We start from the raw sequence: 13,974 nt of genomic DNA, 5'->3' as shown, positions 1-13,974 counted from the left end.
ATGTTGGCAAAGGAAATTTGGGAGTCATTAAACAAACTCTTTGGATCCGAAGCAAATATTGTATAGATTGAAGGTGGATAAAGGTACAACAATGGTAGGTCATATAAGTAAGTTTCACTCTCTCTTAGATCAGTTAACTATGATTAAAGAGAAAGTAAAAGATAATGATGCCAAATCAATACTTTTGAATAGTTTGGCTAAGAATGTGTCTAGAATTGTGTTTAATTAAGTAAGGTAAACATTAAAGGAGTAATATCTACTCTAATTGACCATAATGAAAAATCAAAATCTGAAGAGGTCTTATTTGCACATAATAAAGAAAGAAAAGGCAAGTAAAAATCCAAGTATATTCCTTCAAAAGGAAAAATCAAATATTTCTATTGTAATGAAATAAGACATGTAATTTAAATTGTAATAAGAGGGCATAAGATCTACTAGGTGATAAACTAGATCATCATGCTTCCTTGGCTAAAGAAACAATTTGGAAAGTGTAGCATCCTAAAATTGTACCCCTTGCAATTTTCGATTGCATTTGGGTCTTCACCTTAATATTTGCATCCCTTGGTCTGATAGAAGACTTGATTATGCTCATACGCATCACAAATGCCAAAAACGTTGACTTTGCACTTATCCTGCACCTTGATCCTGACCTAAAATAGGGCAGGACCAGGGCATGACACTCTAGTCCTCACCAGGACCAGGGTGTGGCGCCATGGTCCTCCCTAAAAGGGGCCCAATTTAAACCCTTTTTCTCAATTCAAATTTGAGCTACATTTTCACCTTTGTGTCGACTCATGTTGGAAAATTAGTCAATTAGCCCAACAAGCAGGTATATAAAGAGAATTTCCCCTCTCATTTGAGGATCATGAAAAATATATCAAGCATCAGACAAACACACAAGAGATCAAGCATTCAAGAATTCAAGAGAAATTGAGCATTTTTAGTCTTCCTTCAAGCCTTGGAGATACAATAAAGTCAAGGATCAAGCATTGAAGTGGAGATCAACATCCTGTTTCATGAAATCCTAATTCACAAGGAGGTATAATCATTTCATTTTCAGTCATAATTCAACATCTCCCTCAAAAGGAGAATATTTCCTTTTAGTCATTTCAATTACATTTATCTCAATTTCATGGTTAGTTCCAAAATTGGGGTTTGACCAAAGGCAAGCCCCTATTCCTAACCTATCTCCCTTTCTTTCTGTGTGCAAGAAATAGGTGTGCAACTATACTTCTGGAAATAAGCTTTAGACATAGAGATGGAACAACCCTTTTTGACGCACAAAAAATTTGGAGGACTAAGAGGCAACACCATGGTCCTTTCATTTTTTGGCCCATTTTTGCAGGGCAGATCCGAATCAACATATATTTCTCAGATCTAGGTGCACGACAAAATCCCAAACCTGTAGCTCAGTATTTACTTAGTTTTATCTTCAATTTCAACACTTTACCCTAAATCAACATTTCAACTTACAAAAGAGGAAAAAACACATCATAATGAATCAATCCACTTAGTATTCAGTCCTTATCTGATTTGTTATTGAATCTAGTAGATTCCCCCCATCTTTTGAATGTAAAGGAAATCTCTCCATAAAAGCGAAAGTTGATTTGCTGATTTCTCCTTCTATGTTACAAATTTCCAAATCAAATTTTCCCCTTTACATTTTGGTGAACCCAACATGTCTTATGCTCGCTTCTAGTTTTCATTTTTCAGATTTGATTTTAATTAATTCATATTTGCAATCATTTTGAAAAATATAGCTTATGTACTTAATTTTTACATTTTGGTGAACCCGACATATCCTATGCATACTTCTGATTTTTTTTTTCAGATTTGAGTGTGTATGCAATTTTAAATTCAAATTTTCATTTACAAGTTTGATTTCCTTGCAAATTTGAAAAAAATAGAGGTTAATTTCATTAAAACCCTAATTTTAATTTTCAAAATTGAGCTTGTGAATTGCATATTTTGGGTTAATTATTTTAGATTTGAGTGTTATTCAATTTCAAAATTCAATTTTTCACTTGCAAATCAAATTTCACATTTAAATTTTAAAATGAAGTGGATAATTGCAAAAACCCTAATTTTCAAAAAAATCAAAATTGAGCTTGTGTGTTGTTTAAATTTTGAATTTCCCTCTTCAAATTTGTTGTTAATTTCAATTCAAATTAAAAATTGCAATCTTGGATCTAATTTAAAATTTAAAATTTAAAATTAAGTGGTTAATTAAAACCCTAATTTTTAAATTTAACATTAATTTTGTACATTTTCCAAGTTTCCATTCCAATTTTCAAAATTTCAACATTGGCTCTAATTGTAAATTCAAATTTAAAATAAGACGCTCTTTCTACAAGACCCTAAATTTAAATTTAATTTATCATGGATCATTTCAAAATTAAATTTTAAAATTAAGTGGTTCTTTTTATAAGGCCTTGATTTTAAATTTTCCTTTCAAATTTTAAAAAATTAAGAGGTAATTTTTAGCCCTAATTTTAAATTTGAATTTTATCTCCTAGTGGGTAATTTTAATTTTAAATTAAGAGGTTATTTTTACATATTATTAATTTTAAAATTCAAATTCCTAGGGGATTGCATCTTTTCAATCAATTTGTTCATTTAATTGAGTAATCATTTTTCCTAGAATTTTGCATTATTCAATTATTTTTGCAACTTAGATTCCAAAATTCAAATTTCATCATTCAAAATTCAAATTTCAAATTTTCCAATTTCCCTCCCTTAGTGCATGATTTTTACTACTATTAGTCCAACCTACAATATCCCTGTGTGAAGAAGTTGTAGAATTAAGGCTTCCCAAGGTTTAATTACCGAGGAGATGGTGCCTAATTTGGATAACTTTTTCCATGAGGATATTGGTGGTTCTTCCAATCCTACAAAAGTACCCATCTATCTTCATTCTTTAGATAATTTTAATGATGTGTAGGAATTATCAACTAGGGTTTCCGTTGACCAATTGGAGAAGATTGACAATTAATTTGAAAATCTTCAACAATGGATGCATCAACAATACCTGGAAAGTGAGGATCTCCCATTGATTGAAGGATTAAAAGGAACGTTTCATAGAAATAAACTTGGTGTTGATATCTTTCATGGTATTGCTCATATTGTTGATTCTAATATTATGCCCATGAAGAGGTGTTGAAGCCCTAGGTAATACACAACCTCCTAGTCAAGTTAATCATTCCATTCCTTTGATTACTCCGATGGCTAGTGTCCCTACATTTACATCAAACATCATGGCTAACTCTACACAAAATGTCATACCTATGAATGTTAGTCAAGGGGGAAACTCCTCTTCTTTCATTCCTTCTACCATGAGTCTTCCATTTGTTACCCAATCTTCTCCTATACCTATGAATGTTAGTCAAGGGGGAAACTCCTCTTCTTTCATTATTCCTACCACGAGTCTTCCATTTATTACCCAATCCTCTCCTACACCTACCTTCATAATGTTCCACCTCCTTATTATCAACCCCCACCTAATAACAATATTCCTTCTTATTCTCGACCCCATCCTTCATTCAACAATGTTACTCCTCCTTCTCAATCTGACATGTCCAATTTCAATACTTCTATTAAAGCTACCATCAACAATCTAGCCCAAACAATCTCTTCCTTACAACAACAAATAGATTCCATGAATCAATATAAGTATAATGTGCCCACATTTGATGTAGCGAGCCCATTATCTAATGACATTGTCTAAGTTGGCCCTCCTAAACATGTGGAAGTCCCTCAATTGGAGCTTTATAATGGAAAAGGTGATCCCTTAACTCATGTCAAAATATTTGAAACATTGTGTAGTGACTTTTCTCATGACCAAAGATTATTGGCTAAATTTTTAACTAGAACATTAAGGGATAAAGCTTTGAAATTGTAAGGCCTTCCCCAAACCAAGCTTTGATTAACTTAGTTGACCATGTTTGACCCTACTAATAAATGCTATAATTCAATAGGATGGGCTATGTTAGACAGAAATATTGGTGAGAAAAGCAATTGAACCAGGTTACAGAATCACTTCACCTTGAGGTGTACATTTTTATACATTATGGATTTAGAACTTATAAGATTCCAGGATTTGGATAACATTGATGTACATTGATGCTTCATTTATATGTGTTATAATAGAACTCTGTATGATTCCAGAATAGGATTACTTTGAGGAGATATATGTCATCATTGGATTTGCAGGACTTCACTATGATGGTAGAAATAGGATGCATGTGTTATGTGTGGATCAAAATTATGAGAATTATGATAATTGCTTATGTGGATTTATTTAGATATAAGATGTATTGATTTGTCTAAGTGTATATTGCATGCAGAGTGTTTTATGTGTATTCTTATTTGCGTGTTTTATATTTTATGAGGCTATTTGGAATTACTAATGTGTAATTGAGATGCGCAAGAAAATTATCCATGTGACCATGGAAATATTATGGAGAACCAAACCTAGACTTATGTCCATTCGTAAAACCAGGGTTTGTCTATTTGGAGAGACAACACCCCGTTTGTATCGTATTTTATTCGTGAAAGTGATTGTTGCATGAATGTTAAATTGAATTTTGTTTATTTGTGTAAATCCAACAAGAGACAAGATTTCATGTGTAATTTGTAAAAGTATATTTTCTTTGTGTCACTTGACACATGTTTTGATTTATGTTTGAGTTTTTAAATTTGTCTCTTGGAGGGAGTTATTTAATTATAGCTTTTTCAATTAATTTAATATGATTCCATAAATACCTTGGGTAAAGAATCTTTGGGATGGTCAACTTAAGTTTGACCCGAAAATTAACTTCAGATGGGTTTAAAAATAGTTAAAAGGACACCTAGGGGTAGTTTGATAGGGTTTCCTAAAGCCCATAAGGTATACCTAAGGGTTAGGAGTAATTTTAGGCATGTACCAACTCTCATGTGACCTTTTAGACACCTTAAAAAGTGACTTTTCTAAGTTGTGCGAAGATTGAAATTAGAAGACTTGAACTAAGTTGTGAACCTTCCTTTTCGAATGAGAGTTCCCTTTCCCATTTTACCTTACCTTCCTTTTCAGTTTTTAGAAACTTGTGAGAACTCTCACAAAGGGCTTCTTAAGCAAGAATTGGAAAATTAGTGGGTAATCACCCACTCTCCATTTTTGGAGACAAAGAATTTTTGAAAAGAAAAAGATATATTTGGGATTGAGAATTTGGCTAAGTGTAGAAACAAAAAATTTGTGGAATTGGGCTGCTCATCCTCAACAAAACTAGCATACCTTTGGGCAGTTTAAGGTTGGTTCTACCCTTCTTGTAACGTTTTCTTGTAGCATGTTGTTTTGGAAGAAATGCTTGTGTAAAAAAAAACTAGTTTTCTTTTATGTATTTCTTGGAAATTTATTTGGTGTTTGGTGCTTATGCAATGTATGTGTTTTGGGAGTAATCAAGACCTCCTACTCTTGGGAGAGAGGATGGTCTTGTGGGTGGTAGGAGTGACAGCCCTCGAGTGAGAGGCTCTCGTTATGAGAGTGATCACAAGGGATTTTATGTGGCCCTTGCTGCATGGCTTGTTTATGCATTGGGGGTCATAAGGAGGGAAATAAGGCATGAATGCCTTGGGAGGCATAAGGAATGTGGGGTTGTTATACTTGATATATTTGGTTTTCCATGAAGTGGCTATATGTTTTGGTTTGCCATGAGGTGGCTATATGTTTTACCATACTTGCAGTCTCCTCAAGGTACTTGGTCCACTCCCACCCTTGAAAAGACATCACAAATGTGTGGTGCAGTGTAGCCTGGGTTGGGATTGTGTTTGAGATTGTGTTTTCCCTTGTCTTTGTGTCTGCATGTGTGTTACCTGTCTAGGGGCTTGGTTCTCCGAGCTTGGGAGTGGCTACTAGTTAGCCTAGGCTGGGAGGTGAGCACTCCATGGTCATCTCTTTGATTGTAATTGCAGGTTGTTAGAAGAAAATAGCAGGACAAGTAGATGAGGCTGGAAATGGTTGTTGCAGAAAAATATTTGGATATGTATTTAGTATTTTCCTCATTTATTTGAAATGAGAGACCTATTTGTAAAGTGACAAGAGTATCTTGGAGATAAGATTTAAATATTTGTAATAGTCATTTAAGTTATAATGCAGAAAAGAAAATGATTATTCCTGATTTTAGATCCTAAAAGTTTTGAAATAAATATTTGTGGTGTATAGGATGTGATGATAATAAAGAAATGTATTCATTCCCCTTTTGCATTTAAAATCAAAAATATTTGAAAATAAATGAATTAGATTGCATGCATGCAGGAGGCTGAAAATAAAAGCATTTAGATCTGCACATGGAAATGTAAAGGTTATCTTATTTAAATCTATGTCTTTATTTTATTTGCGATTTTATATTATTTGTAGAAAATAAAATCAAAGATTTTATAGCCATCTCTAAGGTTTTAAATTAATAGATTATAGATTTATCTAGTTGCTATTTTTTTTAATTTAAAATTTGTCATGTAAATAGTTGTTGTAGAATTTTCAAACTTCGTCATTTGTTTATTTCAGAAATAAATTCTATAGTTAATCAGATTTAATGGAAATAAATAAATTCTAAAGATGCTGTTTCTAAATATATCTAATGTTGTAAATTTCTTTACTTTTTTTTACAGAAAGGAAATCTATATTTAGATAGTCAAATTATATCCTTTAGCAACTAGGAAATTAATGAAAGGAAATAAATTAAAAGAGATAGTATATCTCTGATTTATGATAATTTATATATTTTTTTTAAAAAAAATTGACCTAGATTTATTATGCAACAAAAATAAATTTATACGCATAAAATTATATACATATAAACATATGTTTATTGTTTTCATACTTAAAATATATCTATTATATAATATAAATATACATATATAAATAAATGACGGAGTTTGAAAATGCACCATGGACGGCGACCCTCCAGGGGCGGCCGCAGCTACTATTGTGGGCTGCAACCTACAGTGGGGAAGGCTTTAGTCCCCCTCTGTGGGCGGCGCCCCACAGCAGCGGTGCTGCCGGGTTGTGGGCTGAGACCCGTAGGCTCGGCAGTAGCCGCCCTGCGGGGAGCCCCCACCATTCTCCTCCGCCGCGTCCTGTAACATGAAACCCTCCTCCGCCATTGCCATGGCCACCGCTCCTCTTCGCCCCTGCATAATACAAACATACAATCACAAGAAAATAAAACCCTAGCTGGTTAGGGCTAGGGTAAAAGAAAGGAAAAAACAAAAAAAAAGGGAAATATTTTAAAGAATTGAAAGAAAAGGAATGAGGGGGTATGTTTTATAATAAATAAAGAATTAGGGTTTTCATGGTAATTTTTGATATGGAAAATTATATATATAAATAATCAGTATATATAAATAATCAATATGTATATATATATAGATAGATAGATAGATAGATAGATAGATAGATAGATAGATAGATAGATAAGTTATTATTAACTAAGTTGGGTATATTGTAATAATATTTGTAAGGGAAAAATATATATAAATAAATTATATATATATATTAAAGAATTTTTATAAATTAACATACATAGTGATGTTTATTTTAAATTATACATTTAATAATAATGTTGTTTAAAGGCAAATTTTAGATTAATTATTTAATTAGGTGCTCTACACTTTATACATGTTTTTATAAACATATGGGTTATTTTTTTAAAAAAAAATTATGTTTAGAATTTAAAAATACTTAAAGTTAATCTTTTAGAAACTAAATAATAAATAGGATAAAATTATTTTGGTTATGGGATTTATTTTCACTCTATAGGAAATTATATTTTAAATGAATTATTTGACCCTTTAGTCGAATTTGGTTAAAATACGTCTTTATTATTGTTAAGTCATTCATAGACTATATGCTAGAATTAAATTAATTAGTTTCTCCAAACAGATATTGGTTATGGGAGATTAATTCTATCTTCGTCAATTAATTGTTTTAATTTAGGTAATGACTGAAATCGATGAATTCATAAATTAAATACTTTAGTTTTCCGCATTTGTTTTAAATTATATTTATTACTCGAGTAGTGGTTAGAGTTAACTCACACTTAGTTAAGACAAACTTGATAGTACATTCTGTAGTGGCAATTTAATGTTATTATGTTGGAATTTTAATTTTTTTTTATCCCGTTCTTGCCCTAAATTTTGGGCATGACAGAAATGGTATTTTGACTGATTTGATGTATTGTAAGAAAGGTGTGAAAGAAAAAGTGTTTGATTTTATTGGTATATATAAGCATTTGTATTCTCAAATTTCTTTTCCTTTTCCTGATCAAGGCATTCAAAGAATTTTCATTTCTAATTTGCAAAAAGATATTAGGGATAAACTTCTCTTTTCTGAGTTTACTTCCTTTCTGCAATTGTGCACAGTACTTCATAATTATCATCCTACCATGAGTTAATTGGAACAATAATCCTCTTCAATGACTCCGAGTGATAAAAGTGAGAGTTCTCAACAACCGTTTGTAAAGTTCAAACCAAACAAGGGATTCATCAAATTCAATGACAACAACAACACTCAAGTGGTAGCCTCAACAATTGTGCCTCCTTTGTCCAAATATGTTTGTAAATAATTCACTCCTCTTAATAAATCTTTGCATAATATTATGTCTCAATTGTTATAAAGGAATGTGTTGAAACCATCGTCAACCTAGTCATGACACTGAAAAGTGTTATTCTTTGTGAAGTGAGATTCAAGAATTAATTGATAACAATACCATATTTGTGGCTAGTGTGAATGATAAAGGAAACAAATCAGTAGCTTCTCCTAATCAAAACCTTCAAATTTTCATTGATCCTTTACCTTCACATTCCACTAATGTGATTGAGACTAATCATCTTGTCTTCTCTTCCAATAATGTTGGCCTTGAGTCTAATAATATGGTGAACCTTATAGATCAAAAAGAACCTCCTAAGGACTTGTGCATTAAATTTGATCCTAGCAAGACTATTGAAGCACTTGATGGACCACTTTATATAACTGCAAAAATCAAAGTAATACCTTCTCGTGGAGTGCTTATTGATCCAACTTGCATAGTTAATGTGATAAATAAAGAATTTATTTATACTTTGCAATTGCATCAAGTGATATATGATGATACTGATGTGGTATTTAAAGTTTTTGATGGTTTCTCTTGTGCTACTATTCGTTCTATCACACTTCCTATTGATGTTGGCACTAAATGCTTAGATGTTAAATTTTCTATTATTTTTACATCCTATCAATTTTGTGTGAAGTTGGGACATCCTTGGATCTCTTCCATGAAAGCGATCACTTCTACTCTTCATAAGTGTTTGAAATTTCCTCATAATGATAAAATCATAACTGTTATTCATAGAATATATCAATCTACAGTGAGGCATGGAGATGTTTTTCTTGATTATTTTTGGTCCGAACAATTCCAACCTCTTCAACCTAGAAGTGATGCTCTCTTTAAATCATATCAAAAATGGAAAAATGAGATGATTTTGTATTTGAGTAAGCCTAGAAATCCAACACTTAGCCTTCCTCATGATGATCATATACCTCTTCTTGAGGATAAGATTATTTTTCCTCCTAAGGAAAGAAATAATCTTCTTCCCAAAGAGGAATCTATTCCTTCTCCTATGGATGTGTCCACTCTTCCTCCCAAGGATAGAAATGATCTTCCTCCCAAGCATCAACCCATTCCTCCTAAGGGTAGACCTATTCCTCCTCCTCATGATGGACCCGGTCTCCTTCCTACACCTCTCATTACTCCTTTATATGGTGTGGTTCTACCTGCTACATATTACAAATGGAAATGACCGACCTCTCCTATTATTCAACCTAAAAGACCTCCTCCTATTCATCCTTCCTTAAAAAAAGAAAAGAAGCCTATACCCGGTGAACCTAAAACTTCACAAACCTCAGCTAAAACCAAATGAAACCATTGTGTGAGAGAACACTAACAAAGATGTCATGCTAGAGCTCGTGAACTTGCTTCCCAAACCATTTCTTCTCCCAAGACACCAACTGTTGACATGATTCTTTGTCCTAATGAAGATGTTCAACCTAATTCTCCAAGATGTAAAATGCTGAAAACAAATGTTGGTTCAAGTTATATTCCTATTAGAGCTCCTATTTTTATTAATCTTGATGAAGAAATAGGTGAGAATGTTGTCAATGATGAAAATGTTTATCCTAATATTTCTAATGATGAATATGAATATGTTGGTGTTGACAATGATTTATCTAAACAATTTTTAGAAGTATTAATCCTAGCTCCTAGTATCAGACAAAGTGATCCATCCTTAGAGCATGGTCCTTGTTTGGAACTTGTGATATATCCATCTACTCTTCTCGATGTCTCTCCTCTTGCATGTTGTCCACCTTCCTAAAATAATGATGAGCAAGATCGAGGGATGGATGACATGCTTGATGTTGTCCTCATTTTTGTTTTGTTGAAAATAGGACAAACCCTAAATTTTTTTCATAATTAACCTTCTTTTCCTTCATAGTTAAGAAAATGAGACATTTTGGTCATCTCATTTGTCATCGAATATGCATTGTTTGGTGTTGAATTTTCCCTCATTGAGTTTAAATTTTCAAATTTTAATTTAAGAAGTGAACTTCCTTGTTTTGATGCAAAATTGGGTTTTACCTCCGATTTTGCATTTTTTTTGGTTGTTTAATGTAAAATCGGGTTTAAACTTTGATTATACACTAAGTAATCAATTTGAGTGCAAATTGAACCTATAAATCTGATTTACATCATTAATATGCACAATTTGCATTGATTTTGGAGTTTTTTTTTGATCGAGTTTCTTTTCCCCTTTTTATTTCTCCATATTTGCCCTATTTTTCCTTATTGTTGTTTTGTGTGAGAGGATTTTGGAGCTTATCAGTTGGAGGAGCCTAATTTTAGCAAGGTCAATTTTTTCTTATCATGGTATGTATTATATAAGCTTTGATTTGTATTATTGTCGTGCCCTAGTTTTTAATTGACAGAAATCGGTTTGTATATTTGATACATATCAAGGGTTTCCTTGATATATGCCAGATTACAAATCCAATTTATATCTTTTAAGTTATGTATCATGGTGGTGACCGGATTGTATGCCCATCACATACCATGGCATGCTTCAAGGTTCTGGTCGGCATACACCCCCACCACCATTATCTTTCATTTTTGTCCTTGGTATTTATCCTTACCATAGTCTATGACTATGGTGGTGATCGGGGCCATATCCCCGATCCCTCCTTTGGTTTCTACCTTATTGCAAGAAGGGTGGTGGTTGGGTTGTTAACCATGACACCCACCACATTTTGAAGTATTAGTGGTGGTCGAGGTTAAAAACCCAACCATCACCGAGGTTACTACACTTCCCTTTTGCAAAATGTTGGGTGGGTTTATATCCCCGCCCAACATTATTTCAGTTCTTTTGACAGTGTTGGTCGGGGATATCCCCGCCCAACACCGTGTTACCTTCTTTTGATAGTGTCAGTCAGGGTTATATCCCCGCCCAAAATATCTTTGGTATTTTCTTTTCAAAGTGTAAATTGGACTTGTAGCTCTGATATACACTTTGTTTATTTCGGCTTTATAGTGTATATCGGAGTTATAAGTCTGATTTGCACTATTATATGAGTTTTTCTATAATGTATTTCGGAGTTATAAATCCTATATACATTATCTTTTGATAATTTTTTTATATCAAATGTAAATTGGACTTATAAGTCTGATATGCATTTGTATTAGTTTTTCACTTATCATGTTTAAGTGCAAATCAGACTTATGAATCTGATTTACATCCAAAGTACATGCATACAAATTGATGATTTTTGATCAATTTGTGATTGATCAATGGAATTTTCCTACTAAATGAAGATTTTTATGACGGACAATCATTTCAAATGATGATCTTTTCATGATGTAGTGTATCCATTGCAAATGTCAGGACCCTCATCGAGTAAGAAATCAATGAAGTTCAAAAAGAAAGAAATACATCTAGTGTTTCCTTCTTCTTTAGTGACATCAAACATTAACAATATCAGGGACACCGAGATCGGTCATGTAGATCTCGATGGATTCTTAAAGGGTGAAATCGTCACTAGTGTCCTACAAGATGGAACCCACCATTAATAGTTAAATTTATTTAGTGGTCGCTTTCCCTACGTCGACTCAAAATCCAAAGTTTGCATTGGCTCTTGCCAATAGATATGATTCTACAACCAAATTAGTGAAGGATACAAATGGAATGACACTCATCAAACTTGATGAGGATTTCTTTGATACAATATTCAAATGTTTTCCTATTGATCAATATGAAGATATTCATATGAAGTTAGCAGTGGCATATTTTGATAAAAATTTAGAGAAATGCAGGAAGAATATGAATGCGAATTGGCTAAAAACACCTAGGCCTACAATTTCTAGATGGCTAGAAACTCTTCCTCGAAGTGACTTCATTGAGGAAGTCAATCACCTAGTTATTCTTCTCAGGAGAGTAAAAGGTCTTCCAACTTCAAATATGTTAGTGAATAGATTTTCTCTTTGTTTTTAAATGATTAATCTTAAACTCTGTTGCCTTATTCTAAGAACAAATAATTCACTAAACAGTTGGGTAAGTGTTGCTCAAATCACTTCCCTCTGAATTTTTGCATAGGTACAGCTCCCTATCTTGGTTTTTCATGAAATATGTTTTATTTTTATTTATATTTGAAAGAAAGCTTTTAACCAAAAAGCGCATAAGGTCACCTATTTCATTCTTGGATGAAAGGCTGCAACTTTTCTCATGTCTCATAAAACAATGGAAGCTATTTTCTTAATTTTCAAAACATGTAACTACAACAACTGAAACAAAGTTCAATATACTTCTTCCACCTAAACTGATAAAAGACAAACAGATTCAGGGAAAATAAATCCGCCCTCAATCATGAATCTTTTCTAGAGTAAACAACACATTCAAAGGAAAGAACATTAGAGGAATAATGAAATACTGCAATGAAATGATCAATTACTGTTACTTGTTCGGATGAACACATGCAAAGATATGTTATCTATTCAGATTCAAAATACACAGATCTTTCTTCTCCCCCCAAAAAACAATATGATCAGATCTCATATATATATCCTTATGCAACAAAGGCACAAAAACACATCTGCCAATCTTTTTCCAGAACAGATCCCAATCATCTGATTCTTCCTTTGATTAAGAACAGAAAATACCAAAACAAAAACTTCAGTTGAAGTTCACAAAATTAGTTACTAAAATCTAACCCCTCTACCATCTGTTTTACTTAATTTATAGTCTAAACGGGGGCGGTCTCCCTGAAAACTCGATGACTCCCCAATACAACAGTTACAAAACCAACAAAGAGTATTTTGGGACAGATGTCCTGAAGTTTCTGCATAACCATAAGAAATGTTTTAAAAATAAAGAAAACTAGCCCTAAGCGGATGCATTATGTCATATTCCATCATTATCATCTTCTCCGTCTTCACGGGCATCATGAGCAGCTGTGAGTTCTTAAACCATGGATTGGCTCAGGACTTTCATCGCATTGAGTTTCACCTTTGCCACCTCTTTATTCCAGTTATGTTGCACCATCTTCTCTGAGTGTTTCAACAGTTGATCGTTCCCAATGAAAACCATAGATTCGATCCTAGCCACCTTGGTTATATCCTCCGGCATGAAGCTACTCTTGAATTTGATCTTCTCCATGTTCAACCGAAAAGATTTGATTGCTTCCTGTGTGCTTGACCCGCAGATTCCTAACTCCCAATCATGATCGAGATTAACCACTTTATTATCCTTGACTATACTGCTTTGCAAATCTTGGAGTTCATAGACAGAGGTTCTTGCATCTGTAATCACCGACTGAAAGGTGAGCACTCGCCACATGATAGTTTTCTTCAACATGAAAAGTTGACATTCATCGGCCACCAACTTAATTGAATGTTTTGTTAGAAACCTAGTAGTCCCATA

The sequence above is a fragment of the Cryptomeria japonica genome, chromosome 5 (genome assembly GCF_030272615.1).
Source record: "Cryptomeria japonica chromosome 5, Sugi_1.0, whole genome shotgun sequence".
NCBI lineage: Eukaryota > Viridiplantae > Streptophyta > Pinopsida > Cupressales > Cupressaceae > Cryptomeria > Cryptomeria japonica.
The sequence above is the reverse complement of the archived record's forward strand: the minus strand, read 5'-3'. Positions refer to the sequence as shown.